The 16,000-nt window shown below is 35.6% G+C and overlaps 1 pseudogene; it reads right to left on the reverse strand.

The window, feature by feature from the left end:
• Window positions 1-8,624: 8,624 nt before the first annotated feature.
• On the reverse strand, window positions 8,625-15,962 carry LOC125468193 (annotated as a pseudogene).
• Window positions 15,963-16,000: the final 38 nt, after the last annotated feature.

Raw genomic sequence — 16,000 nt, forward strand, 5'->3', positions numbered from 1 at the left:
GTATCCAAAAGAAAATATATATTCGAAGTTCAGTAGTTATCAAATAGTTGAAATTCTCTCATCATAAAATGATTGGTACCACACCATGATCTGATTTTTGATACGATCTGTAAGCGTCCCAAGCTTCATACACACATATGTGGGACATCCTCAGCCCTCAGTTTTGTACCAAATGAATTGTAAAGGTAATGCCAAAATTTTAAAAATTCACTCCTTTTGTATATGCTAAAAATGTGTACAAAATCAGCACAACAGGAGGGGGTTTTAATTTGTAATAATGTTATATAATTAGCTAGGCAGCTTTGTGGGAATGTTGGCCTTGATATTACCCCACAAAATAGGAATATATATATGTGAATGTGAAGTTCCTTATAAAAAGGCACACTCAGACATAAACCCTTTGTGATAAACACTAGCACTAGCAACTCCACTATCATGCCATTATCAAAAGCCACATAGAAAGTTTGGCCTCCCCAAAAGCTTTTTCCTTCAATTCACCAAATTTACAACCAAAATCTTCTGTTCATTAGTTTTCTGATTCCGGCAAGCAATTAGGCATCCGATTGGTGATTAGAGAGATGTGGAGTATGCTAACAACAATGAGGCAAAATCTCCACAACATAAGGAAAAGCCCTAGAGTAGCAGATGAGAGCATGGTAAATGTTGGAGCAGGGAACCCAGCACCAGCAGAATTGCCAATTTTTCCAGCACATCATGATCATCATCACGTGGATAGAAGATCGTTGCTGCGTATACGTTGGATTAAGGGGTTTAATTCGCTGTTGTACAGCGTTGTACTCGTGCCATTTTCTGTGATTTCTTGCTTTTCTCAACCTCATCATGTTCATGGTGCTGATGGGGTGTGGGCATCTGGTGAGTTTTCCCAGATCACGGAGATGAATCAACTAATGGTAAGTGATAGCATGCGCTATGCCATCTTGATGTGAAAAAAATAATGAATGTAACGATTGTAGTTGATCATCTTGTTTTTGTAGAAGTACTACTTGCATGGATTGGCAAACGGTCATGGTTACTTATAGATGGCCATCCATGTAAAAATGTTTCCCGTAGTTTTATCAATGATATGTTGGTGAGGTACTACATCTACATATATACATACATGCCTATGTATATATATAAAATAATATAATTCAGCTTTAATTTTGTTTTATGAATAATATGGGATGGTGTGGCTGCTTAATTTTATTCTCCCAGTACTCTATTTAGTCGTGTATGTCAAGGAGCAAAATCAGTTATATTATGGTAGGTTTAGGATAATTCACTCTTTTTTACGACATACTTTTGTTAATTTTTGGTCATTTATCTTCTTCAATTCATTTAATATGATGGTTGAAAATTAAGAAGTATGTGAGAAATAAAAATAAGGGTGTGAATAACGTTATCCTAAAACATAGTTTTCTCCAATTTTTGTGAGAGAATCATTATGTCCCACTGAGAGCTTTTTTTGCCGTTGTGTGAGTGATCTCCATTCTGATAACTTCTATGCCGCTGCCGACCTTAGCTATAGCTAGTGGTAGCTCTCTGCTCCTCTTTTTCTTTTTGTTTCAGCTTGTGTTTTCCCTCTCTCTCTTGATCTCCCGTCCTACACTCCTCTTGCCTTCAATATCACTGTCCTTAGCCCCAAACTCCGTCCTCCACTTCCCTCCACTCCCTGATGCCCGTCCACCTCCATGTTTCTCATCAATCTGATTCATACTGTTCCCACTTGGCTTCGTCCCTCCGTGGTCTACAACATCAATCTTGTTAGCCTTTTGGCATTGTAGCTTGCGAAACGTGAATTTTCACAGGCTCTCTTTGATTTGTGGCTACAATCTTTGTGGTGATGCTCGGTAGAGAATGGTAGAGAATGATGGAGCCTTATTTTCTTTCATTTGCTTTACTTCTGGGTTGTCGTTTGGTTGGATCTCAGGCTAGTTTATGTTGGTGGATCTGTGATGCTATGGCGGCGGCGGGGGTTGCAAGCGGTTGTGTTTTGCATTTTTATCTTGTTTTCTTTCTGTTTTGGGCTCCGTTTTGTTTAGTTTTGGGGGACTATTTCTTTGTGGTGTGCTTATCTTGTAATTGAGCCTCTGCTTGTGTACATTTATTTTGTTTGTGATAATATTTACCTTCGACAAAATAAAAGTACTTATATCATTGTTAAATATGACTGTAGCCCTTGAAATTAAAGTTCTTTTACATAAACTCGACCTAGCTAGGTTTTTTACTTGAATAAAACGCAATAACTAGATTCCATATAAGCAAATTTATTAATCCTATTTGACTTACCACATTTTACATTTTTTGGATGTCTAAAGTACCTCTAATTACAATTTTAATGTATACAATTAATTTATACGCCGATTTCAAAAGAGAAATTAATAATTCGGTATTATTGTATTAATGTTTTTTTAACAAACGATATTATCTCCACTAAAGAAGTGGAGGAGTGAGTTAAGTCTCACAATGACCTAGGAATAATGTAGTTCAAATTCGCTTTTGACGAGAATTGAATCTAAGACTTCTCGCTTACAAGTGAAGATGAGTACTATTAGACTATAGTAATAAGTGGATGAATAGATGTTTTAAATTCATTGCGTATTAATACAATTTGGAGATTAAGGTTTGTGGCCCAAAAAAAAAAAACAAAGAAAAAAACAGAAGCAGCATCCACTTTACTTAACAAATATAAAATGATATGATGTTTTGATTCCTCTTAATTGTTTTTCAAATTTGCATAAAATTACGCATTTTAAATTTATTTTAATTTTCTCACCAAATTGAAAATCTAAAAGGGCACTATAAAATGATTTACCTACAAAATAAATGAATATTGTTTGATTAAAAATTAATTTACCTATATTTTACATTAAAATATAGGTAAATTAGATTGGTGTTTTTGGCTTGAACTTTTCAAGATGCCACAATTGTGTCGACATTATTACTTTACCTTTAATTAGTTTCAATATGCATAACACAATGTTGTTGGAATATTTTGTTTAGTAGTTAAAGGGATTAAGATACAAAGGCATGCACCTTGTTGTCTGTACGTTTATACTGGTTGATTGCTGAGTGTGGAGGAGGGAATTTGTTGCCTTTTAAACATTTCTTGGCTCATATTCTGATAGTTCAATTTTTTTATGAGTTGAGTTATTGGTTAACATGGTAACTTTGGTTGTAGAGGTAAAAAGTGCAATCAAATTACCTCCAATCCCCCACTCTTACTTCTTTGTTAATTTGAAAGGTGTAGATTAGAATGATGGTGCTTATATATCTATTTGTACAATGCTATTCACACACCTGTTTTTACTTTACACACATCCTTGTTAATTTTTTGTCATTGATCTTCTTCAATTTATGCGATTCAACGGTCGAAAATTAAAAAGAGTGTGTAAAAAGTAAAAATAAGTGTGTGGATAATACTATCCTTATATTTTTATGGACACGCTTCGACATACATACGTGAAAGAGAAAGGTGAATTAATGTATAGCGCTCATTACATTTTACACCCTTAAAATTTGGGTGGTTTTCAAATTACGCTATGAGGTTTTAATTTTTTCATATGCATCATGAGGTTGAAAACTGTATCAATTTATGCCTTTTGTCTAAGAAATTATTTGTATCTTTATTAAATTGATGACATGATGAGTGTGAAAACCATAATTGGATTAGCATGTAAGCTATATTTGTACCAAATTGGCTAAAAACTCATCAATCTAATAGAGAATTAGAGGTGCAAATAGACAAAAGGTATAAATTGATACAATTACGAAATCTTAGGATGCAATGTGAGAAAATTGAACCCTCATGACCTTGAAAATCACTATAAACCTTGAGGGTGTAAAATGTGGTTAGCCCTAATATATTTAAACATGGGTCCGGATCGAGGGACACATTTTTTTACACACATTTTGACACACTTTCCTTGTAGTTTGCATTTCCTAACTTTTTTTCAAGGATCCAAACCATTTACATTTTAATTTATCATTCATAATTCATCTTGCAAAAAGATAGACAAATCCAAAACTATTAAGATATTATTTTCTAGTGAAAAAATAGACGGATACGATTTTGCAAAGAAACACTGTAATGACAATCATTTAGTCCAATGATCATATGGTTTCAAATTTAGAAATTTTTTTGTGGAGGTGATATGTGAGGATGACCTAAAAAGAAACAACAAAGTAAGGTATAGGGGATGGTGATGAAAACTGTCTATGCGCGCGCGCGCACACACACACATATATAGTAGGAAACGAAGGGAGCTTTTACTTGTATTAAAAAAAAAAAAAAAAAAGTTACCTTGATAAAAAAAATTATGAGATAATGAGTGTAAGATAATTATTTTGGAACACTAATAATATTTCTTTATTAAAAAAAGAGAACAGAATACTCTATATGTAAACCAAGGACAAAAGGGAAAAAAACTAATGGTCCTTTGGCCAACCCATCAATTTTTGGTCCCAACGTATATGGGAATAAATTCCAGTGTTTACCAACAAGGCTACAAGAAACCCCGCTACCGAATTTGACAGAAACCTACCACATCATGCGTTACTTGACGAATATTTATGCATTTCCCAAAACCTTGTTTTTCCTTGTATTGGACATATATATTCAAATAAATATAAGGTTTTGTTTGACAATATATATATGGTTTTGACGATTGAGTAATGACGAGGGGACCCTATGAAATTGTGTTCAAATTAACAAATACGAGGGGAAAGAGAGTAAGAATGTGGCTTGGTTTTTGTCCAAAATAAGTGGGAAACAAGGATAGAGTCAACTGCCCCAACCTTTGTCCAAAATAAGTGGAATTTGTAGGAAGTCATGTGTATACTAGCAATTGCAGTTGTGGTCACTATGCCATCCCAACAAATCATTTCATTTAAGATTTTCTTTTTCCTTGTATGATGATCAGTCCTTTCATTCATATCCACACAAAAAAGTCTCGTTTCATAAACCATATGTGATGAGCTTGGTAACATTTTCTATCAGGTCTCCGATATGTATATTTTCATGTAAAGATATGAAATGTATAGTCAAATTTGAGCCACTCCTGATGATGAAGTACACACTGAGAATTTTGTGTTCAAGAATAGTTGTCATTGTGAGTTTTGTGGAAAAAGGATGTGTTCCATTTAAATCGAAGTATGCATTAATTAAACAGTAAAATTAGGAAATAGAAAACGCGGTAAAACTTGCCAACAGCAATGGCATCAGCATGCACTCTTTTTCAGTGTCAACCTTTTTATATCCTTATTAAGGAGTCTTACTCTTTTTCTTTTTCAATACCGTTTTGTTGATTGCTTCTCATATGTTTCTTAATTCGACAGGTTACCTATACATTATTGCCAACAACAATATTGGCTAAAACATCGAAAAGAAAATGTTTGCACGTTTCTGGAAACGAGTAATACTTTCCTTTTATATATGAAAAACACATTCAGTGGTTATGTATAAAAATCGTTGATCTTTTTCACGCGTGGAAAATACTATTTTAATAGTGTTAATGGTTGGTTTAACCATATGCTTGGTAGGTGGAGCTAGGGTGACTGGAAACCTTTTTGAAATTACACAAATATCTCTGTTGGGCGGAGTGGAAAAATGTGCGTACAACCAAACTTAGCCACATATTTGTATACAATTAAAAATTTAAGAATGTATAAAAAAAAAAAAATTAAGAATCTATCATTAGAGTGATACTTTGTTATACTTAGTGAGATAACTTGTGACACAATAAAATAAATTCAAAATAATCTCGATACGTGATAAGTAAAACAAGAGTTGTAACTACCATAATATTGCATAAAAAAAGATCTCTTTTGATGCTTTTTTGTAGGGCTGGGGTTTTAATTAGTCTCATCGAATAAAACAATTACATATGTATAACATTTTATTTGGTCAATTAACATAATAAAAAAAGAAAAGAGTTTTACTTATAAAGACAAAATTATAAAATACATTTTATAAAATTCTACTGGTTTTGAATCATTTTAAAAGAGACAAATCCTAATAAAAGTAACCCAAAAATAAGCAAACTAAAATTTTAAAATTTCAGTCACGCTCCAATAGACTTGTTACTTAACCAAGGTAAAACTACAAGTTGACGCTATCTATAAAAACTTCAAACTGATTCTAAATCCGTAAAAATCAATTTTTGCACTTCTGCAATATCAATTTCACATTCATGCTTTTGCAAGATTAGTTTCAAAATTTCTAGCATTTTTGCAAGATCAATTTCAAAGTTTTCAGCACTTCTGCAAGATTAGTTTCAAAATTCCAGCACTCTTCTAAGATCGGTCTTAAAATTCCAGCATTCTGTAAGATTAGTTTATGAGTTTTCAGCACTTCTGCAAGATCATTTTCAAAATTCCAGCAAATCTACAAGATTAGTTTTAAAATTTCAGCATTTTGCAAGACCAATTTCCAAAATTTAGCACTTATGCAAGATCAGTTTCAAAACTTCAGCATTTCTATAAGATCAATTTCAAAATTCCAACACTTCTACAAGATTAGTTTCAAAATTCCAATACTTCTACAAAATCCCTTTCAAAATTCCAGTTTTAAATTTTCAACACTTGTACAAGATCAATTTCAAAATTTCAGCACCTCTACAATATTAGTTTCAAAATTTTTAGTACTTTTGCTAGATCAATTTCAAAAATCATGCAACCAAATAATCAAAACCTAAATCAAATATATATATATATATATTTAAATGCTAAAATAAAAAAAATCTCAATCATTCTCATAAAAGAAAAAATAAACTCATAAATCTAAGGATTAATTAATACGAAGAACAAGAGGAGGAGAGAGAAGTACGAATAATAAGTAGAAGTAGGAGAGAGTGAAGGACGAAGGAGAAGGAGAAGAGAGAAAGAAAGAGAGGTAGGAAGAAAAAGGAGGAGAGGGAAAGTGAGATGTACCGAAGAAAAAAGAGGAACGAGGGAAATAAGGAGATTATCTTTCAAACATATAAGGATAAAATCGTAAATGCAAAGACAATTAACATCATCTACCACATGAATACATCTTGTTTCGTTATGAAATAAATAAATAAACTTTGCCTCTCTTCAAAATACAGTCTTCTAATTTGGTTCCACATGTAATTTCTTCTTCAAAGGGAATCACAAAGCATATAGAGAGAAACCAATGATGATGCTAAAAGAGTAACTATCAAAGAAAGATACCCTCGTTAATAATCACTAACTAGAAAAAAAAACAACATATGCAACTAAAGTACTTTCCCGTGCCCTTTAATTTGATCTTATCTTTTGCTTAATGAATACGATTTTAAAGTGCTAAGAGCTCCAATTATCTTATGACCATTTCTCACTTTTTATACAGACTGAAAATGACATGAAGAATAAAATAGATTATCATGGAAGACGGAAATAATTGAGTCTCAACAATGACTAATAGTAATAAAGATACATGTACTTGATGCAAAACACAATTAAATAAGCTAGTTAAACTAATTATCAAATTATTACCAATTCCTCTCTCTTTTTTTTATATAATTTTGTTGCTTGTTTTTCTAATCAAAATTTTACTTTCTACGGTAGCATCAAAGATTATGAAGTTGCCTTGTTGGTGACATTTTTGTCCACTTAAGGATTCTGAATTGTAAATCCACTTGCCAACGCTTTGATTAGTCGCTTTTGGCTTTGTTTTAATTATGATTATGGTATGTCAGTATCAGTTATGTGCTATATTCGACTTCAATGCTTTCCATATATATATGAGCAGCAAAATCAAATCCCAAAACTAATATTCTAAAACAATTAAAAGTGGTGAAAGATTCTTCTGTTAAATCACTTGATTTGGATTTGTATGTGCATGTATTTGATGACAGTGAGTCTTACATATCAAACTTATGTATATGAAAGCAAACAAATAAAATAAAATTATGAGTGACAAATTTTGCGACCAATCTACTCACATCCTGTCAAATTTATTTGTAATTCCAAGATTGTAAGATCTTTTTTTAAAGATAATAAGTATTTTATTAGTCAAATGAACGAAGAATAGCATCTATCATGATTACAAACGCAACAGAAAGACAATACAAAACCTACTCCACATAATCACATTTAACCAAACAGAAAGATAACGCTCACGAAGTTTGTGCTCTTGGCAAGGATTATGCAGAGGAAGCTCTACTTTTGTTGGAGGTGACTCATAGCAGGTTTTTGCCAACAATTGCAAGATTATGAATGGGTGATGCGGTCTTTCCTTCGTGGGGTCGTGGCAATGGTTCGAGGAATTCACAAACATGTTTTCTTGTTGTTGCAAAGTCTTCTATGATAGTACGATGTTTACCTTGTGTGTCTTGATGGTGTTAGGTCCGATCGTAAGGCTTAGGCTTTGTGAGCTTATCTTCTATTGGTTAGGTGTGGAATCCTTGATAGTTAACTTTTCTCAACTCACGTTTTTAAATAATAATTCAAGTATCCAGTATTAAATATCTTTGTAAAAATGGATTAGATATTGTTGATGATAAGGAATGATGATTTACATACACAATCACAAAAATATTAGGAAAGCAGTAGTAATCTAAGACCATAATGTTGTTCTCAATTTCTTAGCAAAAACATGGCAAACAAATTTTTACATCAAATCAGATAGGACTGCGAGTGCGACTGCGTAGATTATATCTTCCATTATATGAAGAGACTGCACGTAAATTATCTCCAACTTCTTCCTGTAAATGCTTAGAATCCTTCAGGTGTTCAATGTCGTCCGATACGTCTTTGTCAACTAATGCAGACCAGTCGGATTCATCATCTGATTCCCATGACAACTCTGCGTTTTTTCGCAAGCATATAACCTCCTCTGTTAGTTTTTGTAGCATATTGTAGTTTAGCCTTTCATAGTCCCTGAAATTTTTAGAACACATAGACATGTTAAATCCAAATCATAAAAACCAACTATATAATTTTAATGTTTGATGAGGTCTGTTCACTTGTATTTCCAACAAGCATACAATAAGTTAAGGGCAGCATACAGCACATAAACGTTCCTAAGTCCACTACCCCACCGAGTCCGTTGTTCTATTCCCTTTGTTGCAAATCGAAGGACTGCAAATTCGAGCATGAATGCAAGGCATAGAACTGTGACAAAAAATGTTCACTTACAAGTTAGTTACAAAATCACAAAACATATTTTTGTAAAAAATACATACGAATAATGGATGATACACTTACACAAGTAAAGCCAGTGTCTCACTGGATAGGTTTGCTTTGTGATGGTTAACATGTAAATGGCAAGCATTGATATGAAATAGAAAACGACTGCTTTCATTGACCGTGATTCCACCAGCAACGCGTCCTGCAAGGCAAATAGCCTATCCAAAGCAACAAACATGGATGACTGCTTCTGTTCAAAAGCTTCCCGTATACGTTAAAATGAATCAGTGTTACGTTAATCATAAATTATTACAAAGAGAATGGAACGAAAAGAAATAGTTACTTGAGCTTCCAATATGGTCTTTGAATTTTTGACTAAATGGTCTTGAGCTTGTTGAATCTTCTCTTGGCTTTGAAGAAGCTCTTCCTGTTTTTCACGGCCAAATGTAGCGAACTGCTGCAATTATCACCCTGCAAATTTTAAAATGTGTTATTAGCAACATTAAAACATACAGCTTGATAATGCCTAAAATTTCCTCACCACCATGACTAGTGCATTATGTCTTACTTGCTCTCTTTCAGAGCTTGGGATTGGAATTTGGTCAGAGACTGAAGCCCATTAAGCGCTTCAGATTGGCCATTTAGAAGTTCCTTTTGCCTTTCCAAGGAAATATCAGCTACATTCCCAATATCATCCGCCTTGCTTAATTTGCAACTTGCTCATCTTTGAAGACATGGTTTCTCCAACTACACCTATCTTCTTCTCTATTTCACTAGTCTCATCCTGCAAGCTGGGTATTCCTTTATCTAAGATGTGATAAGAGTCGTGAGCCATTGCCATCCTTGATTCTAAGTTTTCCTTCATTTTGTGCTACCCCATCTGCAATTCCAATTGGGAGGCTTCAATTTTCTTGGACTGCTCGAGCACTGCCTCTGACTGCTTCACTATCTCACCAATGTGATCACTGACATTAATTCTTGGAAGTTTGAGCCACTTCTTGTGTTTGTTCTTCAATTGAAGTCAAAGACTCGTGTATATCCTTCGAGCCGTCTAACAACTTATCTGCCTTTTGTTGGTATACCATGGGTCCAGCCCATGATGAAGGACATTAAAGGTCCAGCCCATTATGAAGGATGGATGTTAGAAAACTCTAGCATGCAAAGTTGGATGGCTAGTCTAGAATTATCTAAGTTAGAGGTTTGTAGAATATACTAGAAACTAGAAACTAGTTCTAGTTTGTAGAAAGAACTAGAAACTAGTAGAATGCCAAGCTTTCACCTATAAATATGGGTATGATGTTGTAGTGATGTAACCAATCAAGAAAGAAGTGAGCAGCAAAGGATCAAGTCCAAAGCTAGAGTTTCACTCCAAGAGTGAGAATGAGAGTGTTCCACTACACATTGTGTGAGTAAAGTTTAGAGTGATAGAAAGTGTGTGTTATACTTTCTTGTATCCATCAAGCCTTGTATTTGGCTTGGTAAGACTATTCTTATTGTACTCATTATTTTCATATAGTGAAGATTGATCGTTGTTCCGTGGATGTAGGCATAAATTGCCGAACCACATAAATTCTTGATGTCAATTTTCTACTACTTACTTTGTGCATTCTCTATCTTATAGTACCGACATTCCTAACAAGTGGTATTAAAGCCCGGTTGGCTCGTACTACGAGATGGAAGGAAGTGGCACTATGATCAAACTCACCAACTCTAATTGGGTAACATGGAAGCCAAGGATGGAGGACATTCTTTATTGCAAGGATCTACATGAGCCAATTGAAGAAGATACCGCTAAGCCCGAGAGCATGTCCAATGCCGAGTGTAAGAAGATGAATCGCAAGGCAATTGGCACAATTTGACAATGGGTGGACGATAGTGTTTTTCATCATGTGTAATGAAACCAATGCCCACGAGTTTTGGATGAAGCTTGAGTCATTGTTCGAGAAGAAGACCCCAGCCAAGAAAGCCTTCTTGATCAAAGAGCTCATCAATATGAAGTACAAGGATGGTTTAAGTGTAGTAGAACACTTGAACAATTTCCAGAATATCATCAACCAGTTAGCTACTATGAACATGACAATTGAGGACGAGCTGTAAGCACTCTTGTTACTTGGATCCTTGCCAGACAGTTGGGAGACCTTTTGTGGTGAGTGTAAGTAACTCTGCTCCTATTGGTGTTCTTACTTTTGATAATGTTAAAATAAACATGCTCAATGAAGAAACAAGGAGAAAGACTTCTGGCACAGATAACAGCCAAGTATTTGTCACAGAGAACCGCAGAAGAAGCAAGAGTAGAGGGCCTAGAGGTCATGGCATGAGTCCTAGCCGATCCAAGTCAAGGTTCAGAGGTGTATGCCACCATTGTGGCAAAGAAGGCCATATGAAGAAAAAATGTTGAGTTTGGAAGAGAGAGCAAAGGGAAGGAAACAATCAGAAGAAAGATGATACTGGCAAAACCATTGTTGTCATATATGGTGATGTACCAGAAATATTGTATATTGGTGAATGTCTGCATATGGGTGATTCTGACAAAGACATTGAATGGATCTTTGACAATGGAACTTCTTTCCATGCTACATCCAAATAGGAGTTCTTCAATATATACAAAGAAGGTGACTTTGGCATAGTGAAGATGGGGAATGAAAGCCATTCCAAAATTCTTCGAATTGGTGATATTTGCCTAAGAACTAACCTCGGTTACTAATTGATGTTGAAAGATGTGAGACATATTCCTGATATATGTCTCAATCTGATATCTATCGGTACCCTTGATCGACAAGGTTATTATCACCATATTGGCGAAGGAAAATTGAAGCTTACTAAATGCTTAATGGTGGTAGCAAGAGCACGACTTTGTTGTACGTTGTACCAGTCAAATGCCAAGGTTTTGAAAGGTGAGTTGAATGTTATGGAGGACTCATCTCTAGACTTAAGGCATAAGAAGCTAGGTCACATGAGCGAGAAAGGCCTACAAGTTCTGGCAAAGAAGTCTTACATTCCCTTTGCCAAAGGTACGTCGTTAAACTCTCGTAAGCACTGTTTATTCGGAAAACAAAGAAGAGTTAGTTTTTCTATTCCATTTACAAAGAAAAGAAATTTGTTAGATCTTCTTTATTCAGATGTGTGTGGTCCCATGGAAGTTGAGTCACTTGGAAGAAATAAATATTTTGTTACTTATATTGATGATGTTTCACGAAGGGTCTGGGTGTTTTTGTTGAAATCCAAAGATCAGGTGTTTCAGGCATTCCAGAAGTTCCATGCCATGGTGAAGAAGGAAACTGGGAAACCTCTCAGTGCCTTCATAGCGACAACGGGGGTGAGTACATATCTCACCAGTTTAGAGAGTATTGTGTGAAACATGGCATACGTCATGAGAAGACAGTTCCTGGAACTCCACAACATAACGGTGTTGCTGAAAGAATGAATCGAACCATCATGGAGAAATTCAGGTGTATGCTGAGGACTGCAAAGTTATCTAAGTAGTTCTAGGTTGAAGCTGTAATGATAGCTTGTTATTTGATCAACCGATCTCTAACAGTACCATTAAGTCTTGATGTTCTAGAGAGAGTATGGACTGGTAATGACGTGTCTTACTCTCATCTGAAGGTGTTTGGTTGCAAAGCTTTTGTGCATGTGCCTAAAGAGCAGAGATCAAAGTTAGACTACAAAGCTACACCTTGCATCTTTCTTGGTTATGGCGGTGAAGATTTTGGTTACAGATTATGAGACCCATACCAGAAGAAGTTTATTAAAAGCAAAGATGTGATCTTTTATGAAGATCAAACAATTAGGGATTTGGATAAAGAGGCACAACCAAATGGTGCAGTTAGATGAGTTGATCCATTAGCTTCAGATGAAGAAAGTCATGGTGACATCCCTGAAGCAGCTGCCAATGAAATGCCTGCAGAACCAAATAATGTTGATCAGGGGGAGCCTGATCAAGATGAGCCAGACCATGAAATTGCTGATCAGGGGGGGGGCCTGAAGAGAATATTCAAGGGGAACCTAATCAGGGAAAGCCTTCAGCTATGCAAGAGAATGAAGACTAAGTCAGAAGATCCAACAGAAGTCGAAAACTCTCTACCAAGTATTCTTCATCAGAGTATATCATGTTGACTAATTATGGAGAGCCTGGAACTTATAAGGAGGCCAGAGCTCATAACGACAGTGACAGATGAATGAAGGCAATGGAGTCAGACATGGATTCCTTATTAAAGAATGATACCCATGAGCTGGTGAAGCTTCCAAATGGCAGAAAATCATTGAAAAATAAGTGGGTGTTCAAATTGAAAAGAGACGACAACATGAAAAGGTACAAGGCTCGTTTGGTTGTTAAAGGTTTTGGTCAAAAGAAAGGAGTTGACTTTGATGAGATTTTCTCATCGGTAGTGAAGATGACTTCTATTCAAGTTATCTTTGGTATGACAGCAAGCATGGATCTTGAGCTCAAGCAGTTAGACGTTAAAACTGCATTTCCCCACGGCAATTTAGAAGAGGAGATATACATGGAGCAACCCAAAAGCTTTGAAGTCAAAGATAAAGAAAATTTGGTGTGCAAGCTGAAGAAAAGCTTATATGGTCTTAAACAGGCTCCGAGACAGTGGAATAAGAAGTTCAATTCATTCATGGTAAGTAATGGGTACAAGAGAACTCATGTTGACTCTTGTGTCTATATCAAACAATTTTCTGGAGGTAAATTCATCATTTTATTGCTTTATGTTGATGACATGTTGATTGTCGGTCAAGATGCTTCTATGATTAAAAAGCTCAAATAAGAGTTATCTAAGTCTTTTGACATGAAGGACTTAGGCCAACCAAGCAGATTTTGGGCATGGAGATAATTCATGACAGAAAATCCAAGAAGTTGTAGTTGTCATAAGAAAAGTATGTTGAACGAGTGCTTGAAAGGTTCAACATGAAAGCAACCAAACTGGTAAGCTCACTTTTAGCCAATCATATCAAGTTGAGCAAATAGTCGTGTCCAAAAACATATGAAGAAAAGGAGAAAATGGCAGTTGTTCCCTACTCTTCAGCGATAGGAAGTATCATGTATGCAATGGTGTGCACACGGCCAGATATTGCTCATACAATAGGTATGGTGAGCACGTTTCTCTCTAATCTAGGGAAAGAATACTAAGAAGTTGTTAAGTGGATTCTCAGATATTTGAAGGGGACTTCTAAGATGTGCTTGTGCTTTGGCGGTTCCAAACTAATCTTGGAAGGACTTACAGATGCTGACGTGGGAGGTGACCTAGATGGTAGAAAATCTACGTATGGGTACTTGTTTACTTTTGCAGGGGGAGCCGTCTCATGGCAATCCAAGCTGCAAAAGTGTGTTACTTTGTCCACAACTAAGGCTGAATATATAGCCACTACAGAAGCATGCAAGGAGTTGTGGCTGAAGTGGTTTCTCCAAGAGTTAGGTTTGAAGCAAAGTGATTATGACGTTTATTGTGATAGTCAGAGTGCTTTGGATTTGAGCAAGAACACTACATATCATTCACGCACCAAGCACATTGATATTCGTTATCACTGGATTAAAGATGCTATCGAGAACAAGTTGCTACGACTGAAGAAGATTCATACCGATAATAATTCCTCAGACATGTTGACAAAGGTAGTCACAAAATCAAAGTTGGAATTCTGCATTAAGGCTGCTGGGATGGACTCCAAGTAGTCATGATCGGAATTCCTCCCTCATGGACTGGAAGGGGAGATTGTTGGTAACCATGGGTCCAGCCCATGATGAATGAAATTAAAGGTCCAACCTATTATGAAGGATGGATGCTAGAAAATTGTAGCATGCAAAGTAGGATGGCTCGTCTAGAATTATCTAAGTTAGAGGTTTGTAGAATATACTAGAAACTAGAAACTAGTAGAATGTCAAGCCCTCACCAATAAATATGGGTGTGATGTTGTAGTGATGTAACCAATCAAGAAAGAAGTGATTAGCAAAGGATCAAGTCCAAAGTTAGAGTTCCACTCCAAGAGTGAGAGTGAGAGTGTTCCACTACACATTGTGTGAGTAAAGTTTAAAGTGATAGAAAGTGTGTGTTATACTTTCTTGTATCCATCAAGCTTTGTCTTTGGCTTGGTAAGACTACTCTTGTTGTACTCATTATTTTCATATAGTGAAGATTGATCGTTATTCCGTGGACGTAGGCATAAAATGCCGAACCACATAAATTCTTGGTGTCAATTTTCTACTTTACTTTGTGCATTCTCTATCTTGTAGTACCGACATTCCTAACACCTTTTCCGCTATGCTCTCTAATTTTTTCTCTGCATAATGGGATGATTTTTTCAAATCATTCACCAATTTCTCCGTCTGATGCCCGAATATACCAGACTGTAACTGATGGCAAATGGAGTTGGTTTCAAGATAGAATCCACGGTACGTGTGAATAGCATCATTGTCCAGTTTTTCAAGACAAGGTTTCATAGGAGATTCTACGCGACATGTAGGAAAAGGGCTTCTTCCAGAATCCTTTTCAAAGCAATTGCTAAGATCCCAAGCAAATCTCTTCCTCTTATCGTTGTCATCCGCGGCCATCTCTGAGCATGCTCCAAATATTCCTTTATAAGCATCATGCCAACACGAATTAGTGCCCACCAGTTTTCTTCTAGCGTTGTTGACACGTTCGATGCCTTTTTCATAATTGAGAGAATCCATAGAGATTTCGGAAGCAGTATCACCAGATATTTGAAGATTTTCCGGAGGATTATTGTCGGTCTTGCCGGCCGGAAGAAGAGGACCAAAACCATGACATACCAGACCTTGAGAGAGTTAGGAAGATCAGTTGGAATAGAAGAGACTGTCATTGTCCCATCTGAGCTTCTTTCCCTAGCAAAAGATATTCTTCAAATT

This window comes from the organism of the source record quoted next, unplaced genomic scaffold (assembly GCF_019419815.1).
Source record: "Pyrus x bretschneideri cultivar Hongxiangsu unplaced genomic scaffold, Pyrus_bretschneideri_v1 Contig12, whole genome shotgun sequence".
In the NCBI taxonomy this organism is placed as follows: domain Eukaryota; kingdom Viridiplantae; phylum Streptophyta; class Magnoliopsida; order Rosales; family Rosaceae; genus Pyrus; species Pyrus x bretschneideri.